The sequence below is a fragment of the Lepidochelys kempii genome, chromosome 2 (assembly GCF_965140265.1).
Source record: "Lepidochelys kempii isolate rLepKem1 chromosome 2, rLepKem1.hap2, whole genome shotgun sequence".
In the NCBI taxonomy this organism is placed as follows: domain Eukaryota; kingdom Metazoa; phylum Chordata; order Testudines; family Cheloniidae; genus Lepidochelys; species Lepidochelys kempii.
Window position 1 is genome coordinate 237,588,188 of NC_133257.1, and position 14,535 is coordinate 237,602,722.

A 14,535-nucleotide genomic window follows, 5' to 3' on the forward strand; every position below is an offset into this window, starting at 1 on the left:
CGACAGGCCGAGCAATAGCCAAGGAGACATCCGCTTTCTTCCTCTGCTTCTGTCCGCACAGGAAATGTTTTGCAGCTCCAGCTGGCCAACAGCTGCCCTAATGAGTGACATCACTTTGTGTCACTGTGATGTCACACTGTAATGTACAGGTAGATAACTCATGCTACCTGCTTAACAAGTAATACAAGCACGTTAAAATGGCCGCAAAATATGGATCGAAACCCTAATTTTAAAATTCATTAGATCGTTACGTATTCTAGGAGAATTGGTGGGGCAAGTGGGGTGGCCTTTCGCGAAGCAGAAACATTTAAGATATTCGAAGCAAAAAAATAAACAACTTGCCACTTTTTGAACAAAGTTTTTAAGGGCCGGTGTTTAAGGGCAGCTCTCAAAGTGCAAACTGCAGAGTTCAAACTCGGAGCTTTCCATCGTCCTTTTATTTTTGTTATCCTACACTTTTCCATCTTACCTTCCACTCTATGTTCGCATCAAGAGTAATGCATAATTAAAGACGCTGGCTGTTTTATGAATAGGAGGCATACTTTTAAAAAACGGAGCCTGTAAATTATATTCGACGGTACCTTTTAATCAGGGCAAACTGTTGCAGCCTTACTGAAAAGCATGCAACTCAGCGATTATTCACTGCCCTGGGTGAACTGTTTATGACGTGAAAGTATTATTATCATTGTATTCCAGTTAAACAAAACTCCAAAGCGAAACACTAGCTCAGGAAGGAAAAATGAAAAAAACTTCCGAAAGCTTTACTTTAGAGCAAGAGCTGGACAGAGCAAAATGAAAAGGCAATTTAGAAAGTGTTCATTTTCAAACATATTTTCCAGTTACCGCCTCCTTTCCTCTTTATAACACCGCTTGAACTGTAAAAATAATCCCGCAGAATAACACGTGGAATTATTTACACTTGACGGTACATAATTAGGTTGTAATTCCATGGTGGTGTTCTGTTACTAAACATAAATCACCAGGAGAAAGATTCTGACTGGTTTGCTAATGTCATCTGGGACCCCGAGGTAGAACTGTAGCCCGGAAATGGCATATAGACTGAGAGCAGATCACCGAAATGGATTTATGGATTTCACTGTACTGTGCTGGCGTCTGAAAGTTTTAATTAAACATGGTAAAGAATATTTAAACATTCTGTGTGTTGGGAGGAAAGGCTATAGGCTTGACAATGATTTTTAAAATCGTGACTACATGACTTTTGATAATACAAAGAATTATGGTGCCCAATACAGTAATTCGATTTATGAATCTGGTAACATTTTTGTGGTTTCTTTATACACATGTCAATGCTAAAACGTTAACAATCCGTGCTCATTTTATTCCCAAGGAGTAGACCCATTTATTTCAGGGGATCTGACATGGTTTACCAAATAATTATGCGATTCATCTATCAGTTGTTTAGTAATCACACTAATGTGATTGTCACAATTAACAAGTGCATGTTCATAAACACGTGTGCCTGCATATTACATAATACTAAGAATAATGAATAATAATGTGGTTTGGATTTTAGGAAATCTCACTATCTTTGATCTGCTTTTGGAGGGCTTGCTTGTTTTCTCAATTTTTAAAAATGTAAATATGTTGTTAATCTTGCTAGTAAATCACTTTCTATTTTCAGGTCTGTACTAGAGGCATGTTGTGTACCTTAACTACTCATGTAAACTCACTGGAATATAGCTTTGTTATTTGATTTATGACATAATTATTCACTTGAACATGGTTTGCACATAAAAGGGGTGAAAGCTCACCAAGAAGCAGGATTAGACTTTATAATAATCCTATTTTTATTCTTTTTCTACAGACCTTGAATTTCATATAATAGCGAAATGAAAAACCAACAAAACCAATTTTGTCATGTAGCCTTTATCTACAAATGTCACCAAGGAGTAGGGTGACCAGACAGGAAATGTGAAAAATCGGGACAGGGAGTGGGGGGTAATAGGAGCCTATATAAGAAAAAGACCCAAAAATCAGGACTGTCCCTATAAAATCGGGACATCTGGTCACCCTTCCAAGGAGCTTTTGCCACACTTTAATTGTAAATAAAGTCTATGCACATTTGGTCCACTATTAAGAGCTGTAAAATAGAGATTTGGATAATACTGATACCTAGTTCATTCTGCAGGAGCTCCATAATGAAGTTGTGATAGGTTCTCAAGACTTCTTGTCCTGTATTATCATGGAGGTTATTAAATCAAAGTGAAGAGAAGCCCCACAAGTGACACTTTAATTCTACTTGTAACAAAGTTCTAAAACATTTTTAAAGCATGATTGTAAAACTAAGCAAAATATTTACTTCTAAGTTAAAGACTCACTTCCTTGTGTTTTGTAAAGATGCTGTTTTACTAAAGGCAAAATTCTTTCTAGTGGAATCATTTTTTCCATTAGTGCTTTCAAAAGAAATTCCTGTCATTTAGGCCACATCCCCAGTCATCAGCAAGTCTTCCAGAAACACACAGATGACAGAGTCAGGAGACTGAGTTCTGCTCTCCCAATTGGTCATATTAATCGATAGGTGGACAGCAGGTTAACAGAGAACAGCCTGTATGACTGATAGCAATAAAAAATATTTTTAAAAAATCAACATTTGGAAAGCGGTGCTGGAAAAATACCAACAGGCCCTGTAGGGAAAAATCTGCCAAACAGTGTGAAGGAACTGCAGGAGCAGTCGGCACCAAAATACCTTACAAGCCTTTAAAGTAGTGAGATCTACCAAATAATCACATGTAAATTTCACATACACTCTCGCCCTCCATATTTTATGTCTTAGATCAAATTTGAAAAGCTTTAATGAAAACAAGATTTCTATTTTCAGAGCATAACATTTAGAATGTGATACAGAATGTAGGCTTTATGTTTTTAATTAAGGGTTACTTACCCAACACTGCATGGAACAGTAAGTCCATAGCCGTTAACTGGGCAGCAAGCTCACCACTCAGTTCACTCACACTTCAGAATGTCCACAGAGGGATGGCAACAGTGATATTGTGTCTCAGAAATTATAAAAGATTACACAAACAACACCAGCAGTGAAATGTTAACTGTATCTAAGGGCAGAAATTCATAACAGGGTGGAATGACTGGGTGTTTTAGGCTATAGGTCAAACCCTGAACAATAGTTTTGAACTCAAAATGGGCATCTGTTACCTGGAGTCCCACTGAGAAGTTGATTCTATATTTAACATAATTGGAAATTTCCATTCATGACTCAGGAATGACCCTTTTGGTGACTAGAGCACTTAACTGGAACCCAGAGAAGTGTCAGGAGGGCATTTTCCAGACATGTGTTACTCAGAATGGGCTCCAGAGGGCCTGAAAAAGGCACCATTGGCCTAATGATATTTCCCATTGGAAGCACCAGTAAGTGCAGGCTGGAGTTCAGAAGGTGATTTGCTTTAAAGGCTGAAATAATAGAAACCTCCAAATCACAAGCCCTCATGTGATACCAATGGCACTGAACAGGAAATGGTGAGTACTGGCTAGCCAAGACCATGGGAAATCCCACCTGCTGAGCAAGCTCCTGAGCACATTGAAATCTTGAAGAAAATTATTCAGCCTTCCTCCTTTTCTCTTTAATGCTGCTTTGAGAACCTTCTTTTTCAATGTTGTGGCAAGCTGAGGTCATGCTGAAGTTTCTAAGTGGTGGGTCTCAAAAACAGTTTTCCACTAATTCTTTCACTTTCAACCATATAATCCAATCCGAGGTCCACTTTTAGTCTAGCAATTTATATATACTTAAAATAAAAAGCTGATTTCAATGATCCTTCCCCTTCCACAAAATTTCACTCATATTACTCACTTTGAGTTACAAATTGTAAAATGTTATATTTCAAAAATATCACCTTCGACAAGATCCTGAAAGGTATTTAGGCACCTAATTCCCATTGATTTCAGTGGAAGTTTGGATCTGAATACCTTTAAGAATCTGGGCTCCTCTATATGTACAATTTCCTTTCAGCTGCAGATTCCTACACAGTTAACATATAGGTTTAAAATTCAAAGAATTTCCCTGTCTCATGCACACACACTGTGCTACTTGATTCTGGGTGGCTAAGAACTATCTTCCTGTATTTAAAGAGCCTAAAGCCCTCATGTAGGTGAGGGATTGTTTCGGATAATATAACCAGAAGCCTTATTTACTCTCCTACACAGAACACGTGTTGACAAGTGTTGTTAACAATGATTGCCAATGAACCAGCACTGAACATGTTTCAGCTGTAAATGTAGAGAAGAAAAAACCTGGTTAACCAAATTAACTGAAATGGTGAGAAACTGGGTTTGCCCTTGTGTGACCCACGTTTAACACTTCAGTTACAATCACTCCCACTGCTACTGTTTGGTAATCTAGACAAGGGCTCAAGAGCAAAGGGATGACACTAAGTAAAGGTAAATTTAGGATATGTTTCCTAATAGTGAGGCCTCATTATATTGGGAAATACTCTCACTGCATCCGATGAAGTGGGCTGTAGCTCACGGAAGCTTATGCTCAAATAAATTGGTTAGTCTCTAAGGTGCCACAAGTCCTCCTGTTCCTTTTGCAAATACAGACTAACACGGCTGCTACTCTGAAACCTCTCCTCCCAAAGGAACTGGTGGAAGCCTCATCTCTTGAGACACCTGAAATCAGACTGGATCAAGTTCTAGAAAATATACTGTCACAGGCACCATTTTTCCAAGTTGCCGGGGGGGGAGGGGGGAATGCTTGACTCCCCACTCCACCCCAGGCCGTGCACCCACTCCTCCCCTTCCCCCAAACCCCCATCTCGCCTCTTCTCGTCCCATTCCACCCCCTCCCCTGAGCGCACCCCCTCCCTCGCTCCTCCCTCTCCCCCCCACAGCACCTCCTGCACACTACTGAACAGCTGATCACCAGCAGGCAGGAAGTACTGGGGGGGGAGGGGTAAGAGCAGATCGGGGGGGATGAGGGGGGGCTGCCAGTGGGTGCTGAGCATCCACTATTTTTTTCCCGTGGGTGCTCCAGGGCTGGAGCACCCACAGAGTCGGCGCCTGTGTATACTGTACCAAACAAAGGAAGCAAGCTTGCATTGGTAGGGAAATAGGCCACATAACCAAACTAACCTAGCCTAGTAGGTTATCACAAATGATCTCAACAACAACTTTTTTCCTGATGTGATCATGGTGGACAGAAGTCTAATACATAAGGAGAACAACTGTTTTATAGGTCCATTCGAAAATGCTAAGTCTGACTCTGTGGATATGACCAAATCCTTGGAAAAATATGTTCAGAGCCTCTAGGAGTTAAAGGGATATTAGCAGGGAAATGGGGGATCTCTGCAGTTTCATGAGGGATGTGAAGGATCCATCTGAAAAATAAGACAAAACCTTGCATTTTTCTTTTTACAGACATTGGACTAAAGGAATTAGTAAAAGGAGGATGATAAGTGGGAAACTATATTTGAAAAGTGAATAAACCAATATAATGCATGACTGTTTTTAAATTAACTTTCCTGCTGACTCTGTGGCCAGATGATATTGTTAAGCTGCTGGATAAGGGAATGTACAGCTCAAAGAAAAATGAAAAGGCAAAAAGACAAGATTGTCAATCTATGACATTGTGAAGACTGGCAGAATTAATTGTAAAACAATATAATGTGTTGTCCAATTTTAGTCAGACTAAATTCATTGAGAAACAAAGATTATATACCTAGCAGAGACTTGCTCTCAGAATAACTCACACAATTATTTCCTACCAGGAAAGACATATTAATTTCAAAAAGATGGCCTTGAGTATGAAAACAACTGAAAGTAAGATGCTGCAAAATTAAATCTGGAAGAAATAGACAATGTCAGAAATGAAAGCTGAAAAGAAGAGCTGCCCCAGATTCTTTTAAAATGCAGGAGAGCACTTTGTGTTAAAATGGTATTAACTGGAAACATCGTGTGAGTGGTTTCAGATGTTTGACATATCAGAAAAGGACTCTGGAAGATCCTGCTTCCTTGTGATCCAGAGTTAACATTCACTCTACACCTAAGAAGAGAATGGTAGGCTCCCTGGATTACCTGGAAAAATGACAATCTAAGGCTGTTAATTTAGAATATTGTAATCACAGCAATGTGATGCCTCCAGTTTATTGCCCTTTCTGTCACGGATAGCATGGACCTCTGATGCATTCAAGCACCATTTTTCCTCTCACTTTATCCAGTAATTTATTCCGAGGTGGCCATCACTTCCCCACAGACAATAATGGACAATAAATAAAGATAACTCTTGCAAAATACGTAGTCCTTTTCATCCATAGATCTCAAAGGTGGATAAGCATTATTATCCCCATTTAGAATAGTAGATTAAAGCAAGAAGACTCAGAGACTTGATCAAGGTCATGTAACAAATCAATGGTAGATATAGGAAGAGGACCTTGGTCTGCTGATGCCCAGTGTGGTACCCTGGACCCAGCTGCCTCATTGTCTCAGGACAATGGCCAAGCTTAGAAAGCTTAGTGCTTTCTTTTTGGGCACCTCTTTTGGGCACTTCTTTTGTTCATTGCATTCCTCAAAGTTCCCATTCCCTGGACAAATTATAACAAAGCAAATCGTATGTGGATCTGATTCTACTCCACTGAAGCCAGTGTTTTCTTGGTACTGACTTCAATGCACACGGGGCAGACCTTGTGTGAGATGCACTGTGCTATTGCAAGACCCATTCTCTCCTTTTCTGATATGCACATTATGTTGTGAATGTATTTTGTTTTGAGGACAGCCATGCAGGCAAATAAAATCCATGCTTTTACTGAATGTTTGCTAGTGTTTTACTTGGAATTGCATCAGGCAGGGACAGTGGTATAACAAGTGTGTAATTATGGAGAAAATCAGATTGGCAAGCGATTCTGTGCAATGGTCACCAAGGCATTGTGTATTTCATATTCTTCTACTGGAATTCAATGTACAGTTACATTTGACAAGTTACGGAATAATTCAGTTCCAACTAATCCAGCATCTCAAATGGCAGATTACTTCCAGACGTTTCCAAAGTGATTGAGGATTTACTGGGGATTCACCATTAATTGGTATGTGCCACAATGCTAAAATTACCTACTGCTACTTTGAAAACTTAAGGTTAAATGTTTAACAGTCTATAACAATAAAAATTCATTTGCTTCATTTCAGACATCTGTGCAAAAAATAAATATCACACATCATTTTATTAAATTCACTAATATTTATTCTGGTTCCCAATCTAGTTTTACTGAAAGGGATAAAGTCAGATATTTGTAGGGTAACCTATACCACTGGCATGACTTCACCAATATAATAAATACAGTTGCCAAGCTAGCATTTTTAATAATCGAAAGCATTATAATGTTTCAAGTTGTGAGGGACTTTTGTTCAAGCCTGTCTTTTATACACAGGGAGAGACATATATGTTGGGGCTGGCCAGAAAACAACAATTCCAATTACCAAAAAAAAAATCAAGGTTTCAGTATTTTTCATTCCAATGTGGACCGGGACCTTTTGGGAATTTTTGTGAAAACAGCAGCACACAAAGCCAATAGGGCCTGAGCCTGGGATGTGGGAGATGCAATTCTAAATTCCTGCTCTGCCTGAGTCACATCTCCCATATCCAAGGGAAGTGCCCTAACCACCTGGCTATTCTGAGATGGTCTTTATAGCTATCGATATAAAAATTTTAGTCTACATGCTTGACACTTCATCTGTCCTCCATCTTCGTGGGACTTAGTCTACCGTTCCAAGCTCTTCAGCATCTTTAAATAGCTGCCATATTTATAATAGAACCAAACCAAAACCTGTAATAGGTGGATGGCTTATAAGAGTACTGATAGGCTTGAGGTGAAGATATGGGAGTGGAATTCATGAGGTCTTGGTTCAATTCCCAATTTGTGTTTGATCTTGGACAAATTGCAATCTCTGTGCCTTAGCTCTTCATCTACTACAAGGGGACAATAGTTGTTTCGTACTATGCTTTGACAGTGCCTAACACAGTATGTGCCAGATCATGGGTGAAGAACCTAGGTGCTACTGTAACATTAATAATACTGACAGAAAAATGTTTCCTCCTTCTTACTTTATACTGACAATATTCCTCTCCTGGTATCTGCCTACAATGTCTCAAGTTACTTACCCTCATCAAAAAGTTTGGGCAGTGTGAAGGGGCAGCTGCCCCTCATTGACTGGCAAAGGGTTAATAGCAGCCCTTGAAGTGGCTGCGCAGAACCCAGCCAACCAGATGCAGGCTTAGAAGCAGCCAATCAGGATCAGACTGGGCCCTATAAGAATGGCTGCAGGACAGAGAAGAGCTTAGTCTCTCCCTGGAGCTTGAGAGAGAAGGACTGGCTGCCTGTAGAGAGAAATGCCTGGGACAGAGCAGAGCCGGGCCAGGCCAGGCCAGGAGAGTAAGTGGAGCCCCAGCCTGGCTGTCTCCCAGATGGAGGCCTTGATACAGGGGCCAAGTAGGTGCTGGGGCTATGGGGAAGTGGCCCAGGGAAAGCAGGTAGTGGCAGAGGGGAAGGAGAGGCAGAGTGATTGCCAGCTGTTGGGTCCCTGGGTCGGGGCCCGGAGTAGCGGGCAGGTGGACCTGGCCCCCTCCCTTACCCCACTGGCCGCTGAGGTAAGTGGCCAGCCAAATGACTGCAGTTTGCCCCTGAGAGAGGGGCTGCAGTTCACCTCTACGGTGAAATGCCAAGTGAAGGACTGCCAGTTCCCCTGGAAGGGGGGAGACAATGGAATTGGGGCACAGTTGGAGGGCTGTGCCCTGAAGAGGATGTTGTGGTCCGGGAGCAAAGTGGGTCTCCACAGACAGAGGAGGCAGAGGAGAAGCAGTGATGGACAGTGAGACACCACAAGAGGAGGGTGCCCTGCTGATTGACAGAGCTAATTCCCAGAGCAATTAGCAGGACTCTCTATGGTGGTGAGAACAATTCATTACAGGCAGTTATCTGGTTACAAAGTAAACTGGACTAAGTCAAAAACAGCGAAGAGTCTGGTGGCACCTTAAAGACTAACAAATTTATTTGAGCATAAGCTTTCGTGGGTAAAAAACCCACACAAGAAGTGGGTTTTTTACCCATGAAAGCTTATGCCCAAATACATTTGTTAGTCTTTAAGGTGCCACCAGACGCCTCGTTGTTTTTGTGGATACAGACTAACACGGCTACCCTTCTGATACTGGACTAAGTCAGAAATTCTCCCAGCTTCTATGTGTATAAATAAATTTCATGTGGACTTTGAGGGCTTAAAATGGATAAAAAGGGTCGTAATATACTTAGGCATGCTTGTCTCCCAGTCACTGAATAATATAATCAGAAGAAACCTCCCTCCCAGCCCCCCCCCCCACTTCTTAAATTCCCTGATTATTGTAATCAATAAGCTGCTTTGTCAATGCTTTGGTTTGAAAAATGTAAAAGTTTATTCTGAATAAACCTTTGTCTTAAACTCCATTCAATGGATTTCTGGTCCTGGAAAGCATGTGTCAAGTCAATCTGCATTCTAGACACGATGCTGAATTATCATTTTGTGACCTGAAAAAAGAATCCCCACTTGTTTCCAGGTGCTGCAAAACTTGTTTTGGGAAGGCTAATCTGGGTTGTCTGAAACCATGGAAAGACACTATTCTCCCTGGGTCAATCTTGAAGTGAGACAGTCAGAGCTTTTTCCGGTATAGGAAGACCAATCCTGATAGTTCTGAGATTGTGTAGGTTTATGGAAAGCTTTTTCAAATGTCTCTAACTGTGAAAACCACAGGGTGTGCATGTGAAAAGCCTCTTCCACATGACTTGCAGTCATGCAAAGCCTGTCCTAGGTAGCTCTACCTTCTGGTTTACGTATGATCTTGATTATTTAAAATCTTGAGTTGAAGCAGACGATTTCTTGGCATTTAAGAGCCAAGTTTAATAGAAATAGCTATTCAAATAAATGGAATGACAGGCATAGCTAATTAATCTGTTGTGCTGATGGTTGTACTGTCTCATTTTTAATATAACTGAATTAATGTGCCATTCAAACAGTTGACAAGTCACGTGCACCATTCTAAACCAGACGTTAAATCCAGAGATACAAAATGCTGGTTGTTTCTTAAAGCTATTGCCAGTGTTCGAGACATATTCTTCTTGGAATGATACCCAAGAAGCTGTAATGATCACATAGTCTAGTGCTTACCCCTTTTGTTTACAGATCATATATGTGTATTGTGTAGGTTGCAAAATGATAGAAATAGCAGTATGACTAATGCAGAAAATGCTATCACCACCTGTTGGTGAAAATGGGAACTGCAGGTGAATGCAAGATCAGCGTGAACAGATGGGGAGTCCTCATGACTCCCTTTTATGATCCCAAAGTAGTTGTCTCATGCAAGAACTCCATAAGATCCTTAATATGTTTATAAAAATGACGTAAGGCAAATTAGAGCCATACATCCACCATCCCCCAGGCCACTTTTCCACTTCCCCCCAGAACTTTAGGCCAAATCCCAACATATATCCACACTGTGAATGAAGTCCAGAACTCTCTTAAAGGTGGGTGGCACAGTGCCAGAACAAGATGTCACCTACTAACAGACTTTAACTGAAATGTTTTCACATTCAAACGCCATCTCTTATAACACAAAATATTTGTGAGCCATATGAGCTAAGAGAATGGCAGCTTAATCACAAAGCATTTTTCCCCTCTGTTACCTAGTAGGTCTTTTGGGAGACATGTGATTCTGGTAGCATTATGATTGTGATTATGGTAGTATTCTGATGATCAAGCCCGCGGACCGCTACCCCTTCCTACTTCTGAATGTGGGCACCAATGATAATGCCAAGAATGACCTTGAACGGGTCACTGCAGACTACATGGCTTTGGGATGAAGGATAAAGGAGTTTGAGTCACAAGTCATGTTCTCACCCATCCTCTCTGTTGAAGGAAAAGGCTCAGGATAGGGATAATCAAATTGAGGAGGTAAATGCATGGTTGCGCAGGTGGTGTTGGAGAGAGGGCTTTGGATTCTTCGACCATGGGATGTTGTTCCAGGAAGAAGGATTGCTAGGAAGAGATGGAATCCATGTAACAAAGAGAGGGAAAAGCATCTTTGGAGGCAGGTTTGCTAACCTAGTGAGGAGGGCTTTAAACTAGGTTCGCTGGGGGATGGTGACCTAAGCCCATATGTAAGTGGGGAAGTGGGATACCAGGAGGAAACACAAGGAGGAGGGTGCAACAGGTGAGGCCTCTTGATTCATACTGAGAAAGTAAGGCAATCGGCTAGTTATCTTAGGTGCCTGTACATGAATGCAAGAAGCCTGGGAAACAAGCAGGAAGAATTGGAAGTCCTGGCACAGTCAAGGAACTATGATGTGACTGGAATAACAGAGACTCGAGTGGGGTAATTCACATGACTGGAGCACTGTCATGGATGGGTATAAACGGTTCAGGAAGGACAGGTGAGGGAGAAAAGGTGGAGGAGTTGCACTGTATGTACGGGAGCAGTATGATTGCTCAGAGCTCCAATATGAAACTGGAGAAAAGCCTGTTGAGAGACTTTGGGTTAAGTTTAGAGGCGAGAGCAACAAGGGTAATGTCGTGGTGGGCATCTGCTATAGACCACCAGACCAGGGGGATGAGGTGGATGAGGCTTTCTTCAAACAACTAAAGAAGTTTCCAGATCACAGGCCCTCGTTCTCATGGAGGACTTCAATCACCCTGCCGTCTGCTGGGAGAGCAATACAGCAGTGCACAGACAATCCAGGAAGTTTTTGGAGGGTGTTGGGGACAACTTCCTGGTGCAAGTGCTGGAGGAACCAGCTAGAGGCCGTGCTCCTCTTGACCTGCTGCTCACAAACGGGAAGAATTGGTAGGGGAAGTAGAAGTGGGTGGCAACCCGGGCAGCAGTGACCATGAGATGGTCGAGTTCAGGCTCTTGCCAAAAGGAAGAAAGGAGAGCAGCAGAATATGGACCCTGAACTTCAGAAAAGCAGACTTTGACTCCCCCAGGGAACTGATGGGCAGGATCCACTGGGAGGCTAATATGAGAGAGAAAGGAGTCCAGGAGAGCTGGCTGTATTTTAAAGAAGCCTTATTGAGGGCGCAGGAACAAACCATCCCGATGTGCAGAAAGAATATCAAATATGGCAGGCGACCAGCTTGGTTTAAACAGAGAAATCTTTGGTGAGCTTAAACACAAAAAGGAAGCTTACAAGAAGTGGAAACTTGGAGAGTTGATTAGGGAGGAGTATAAAAATATTGCTCGAGCATGCAGGGGTGTAATCAGGAAGACCAAAGCACAATTGGAGTTGCAGCTAGCAAGGGCTGTGAAGGGTAACAAGAAGGGTTTCTACAAGTATGTTAGCAACAAGAAGGTGGTCAGGGAAAGTTTGGGACCCTTACTGAATGGGGGAGGCAACCTAGTGACCGATGATGTGGAAAAAGCTGAAGTACTCAGTGCTTTTTTTTTTTGCATTGGTCTTCACAGACAAGGTCAGCTCCCAGACTGCTGCACTGGGCAGCACAGTATGGGGAGAAGGTGAGCAGCCCTCAGTGGTGAAAGAACAGATTAAGGACTATTTAGAAAAGCTGGACATGCAGAAGTCCGTGCTCTGGATCTAATGCATCCAAGGGTGCTGAGGGGGTTGGCTGACGTGATTGCAGAGCTATTGGCCATTATCTTTGAAAACTCATGGCAATCAGGGGAGGTCCCGGATGACTGGAAAAGGGCAAATATAGTGCCAATGTTTAAAAAGGGGAAGAAGGAGAATCTGGGGAACTACAGACCGGTCAGCCTCACTTCAGTCCCTGGCAAAATCATGGAGCCGGTCCTCAAGGAATCCATTTTGAAGCACTTGGAGTAGAGGATGGTGATCCGGAACAATCAACATGGATTCACCAAGGTGAAATCATACCTGACCAACGTGATTGCCTTCTATGATGAGAGAACTGTCTCTGGATATGGGGAAAGCGGTGGACGTGATATATCTTGACTTTAGCAAAGCTTGTGATACAGTCTCCCATAGTATTCCTGCCAGCAAGTTAAAAAAAATGGACTATAAGGTGGGTAGAAAGCTGGCTAGATTGTCGGGCTCAGTGGGTAGTGATCAATGGCTCCATGTCTAGTTGGCAGCCGATATCAAGCAGAGTGCCCCCGGGGTCTGTCCAGGGGCCAGTTTTGTTCAACACCTTTATTAATGATCTGGATGATGCGATTAATTGCACCCTCAGCAAGTTCGTGGCTGACACTAAGCTGGGGGGAAAGCTAGAAACACTGGATGGTAGGCATAGGGTCCAGAGTGATCTAGACAAATTGGAGGACTGGGCTAAAAGAAATCTGAGGTTCAACAAGGACAAATGCAGAGTTCTGAATTTAGGACAGAAGAATCCCATGCACCACTACAGGCTGGGGACCGACTGGCTCGGCAGCAGTTCTGCAGAAAAGGATCTGGTAATTACAGTGGACAAGAAGCTGGATATGAGTCAACAGTGTGTCCTTGTTGCCAAGAAGACTAACCGCTTATTGGGCTGCATTAGTAGGAGCATTGCCAGCAGATTGAGGGAAGTGATTATTCCCCTCTATTTGGCACTGGTGAGGCCACATCTGGAGTTTTGTGTCCAGGTTTGAGCTCCCCTACTACAGAAAGGATGTGAACAAATTGGAGAGTGTCCAGCGGAGGGCAACGAAAATGATCAGGGGGTTGGGGCACATGACTTATGAGGAGAGGCTGAGGGAACTGGGCTTATTTAGTCTGCACAAGAGAGGAGTGAGGCGGGATTTGACAGCAGCCTTCAACTACCTGAAAGGGGGTTCCAAAGCGGATGGAGCTCAGCTGTTTCTCAGTGGTGGCAGATGACAGAACAAGGAGCAATGGTCTCAAGTTGCAGTGGGGGAGGTCTAGGCTGGATATTAGGAAACATTATTTCACTAGGATTGGCAACTAAACCTGCTCTCAGATCTGTCAGTCCATACCTGTTGTTATATATATACATTGGCAATACATAACTGCTTTCAGATATTTGGGATATATAGGTTCCTGTGTATTTAAGGATAGAATTGCCCCCCTCCCTCAAATGTTTGTAATGATGTGACATTTTATTTCCCCCAGAGTACTCAATGAAGCACAATTGTAGCAAGGTGCCAGTCACGTGATAGTTTTTGTTTGATGTGGGTTATATGGTATTGCTTTCCCTTTGGAAGGACCATTTGAACTTCTTAGTGGCAAAGCCAAATGTAAATGAAATAGTCATCATATGATTTGTGAAACATTTTCCACCTTGACACAGAAGAGAGCTTCAAAGTAATTTGAAGTACTTGCAATAATACAATGAGCCATGGCAAGACCACCATCTTTTTGATACAACTGTGCTCATATGTCCGATGCATAGCTGACCTACTCAGATAGAACTCAAGAGGCTGATATATCATTCTTCTCTTGTGCAGACTAAATAAGCCCAGTTCCCTCAGCCTCTCCTCGTAAATCATGTGCCCCAGCCCCCTAATCATTTTCATTGCCCTCCACTGGACTCTCTCCAATTTGTCCACATCCCTTCTGTCTTGCGGAGACCAAAACTGGA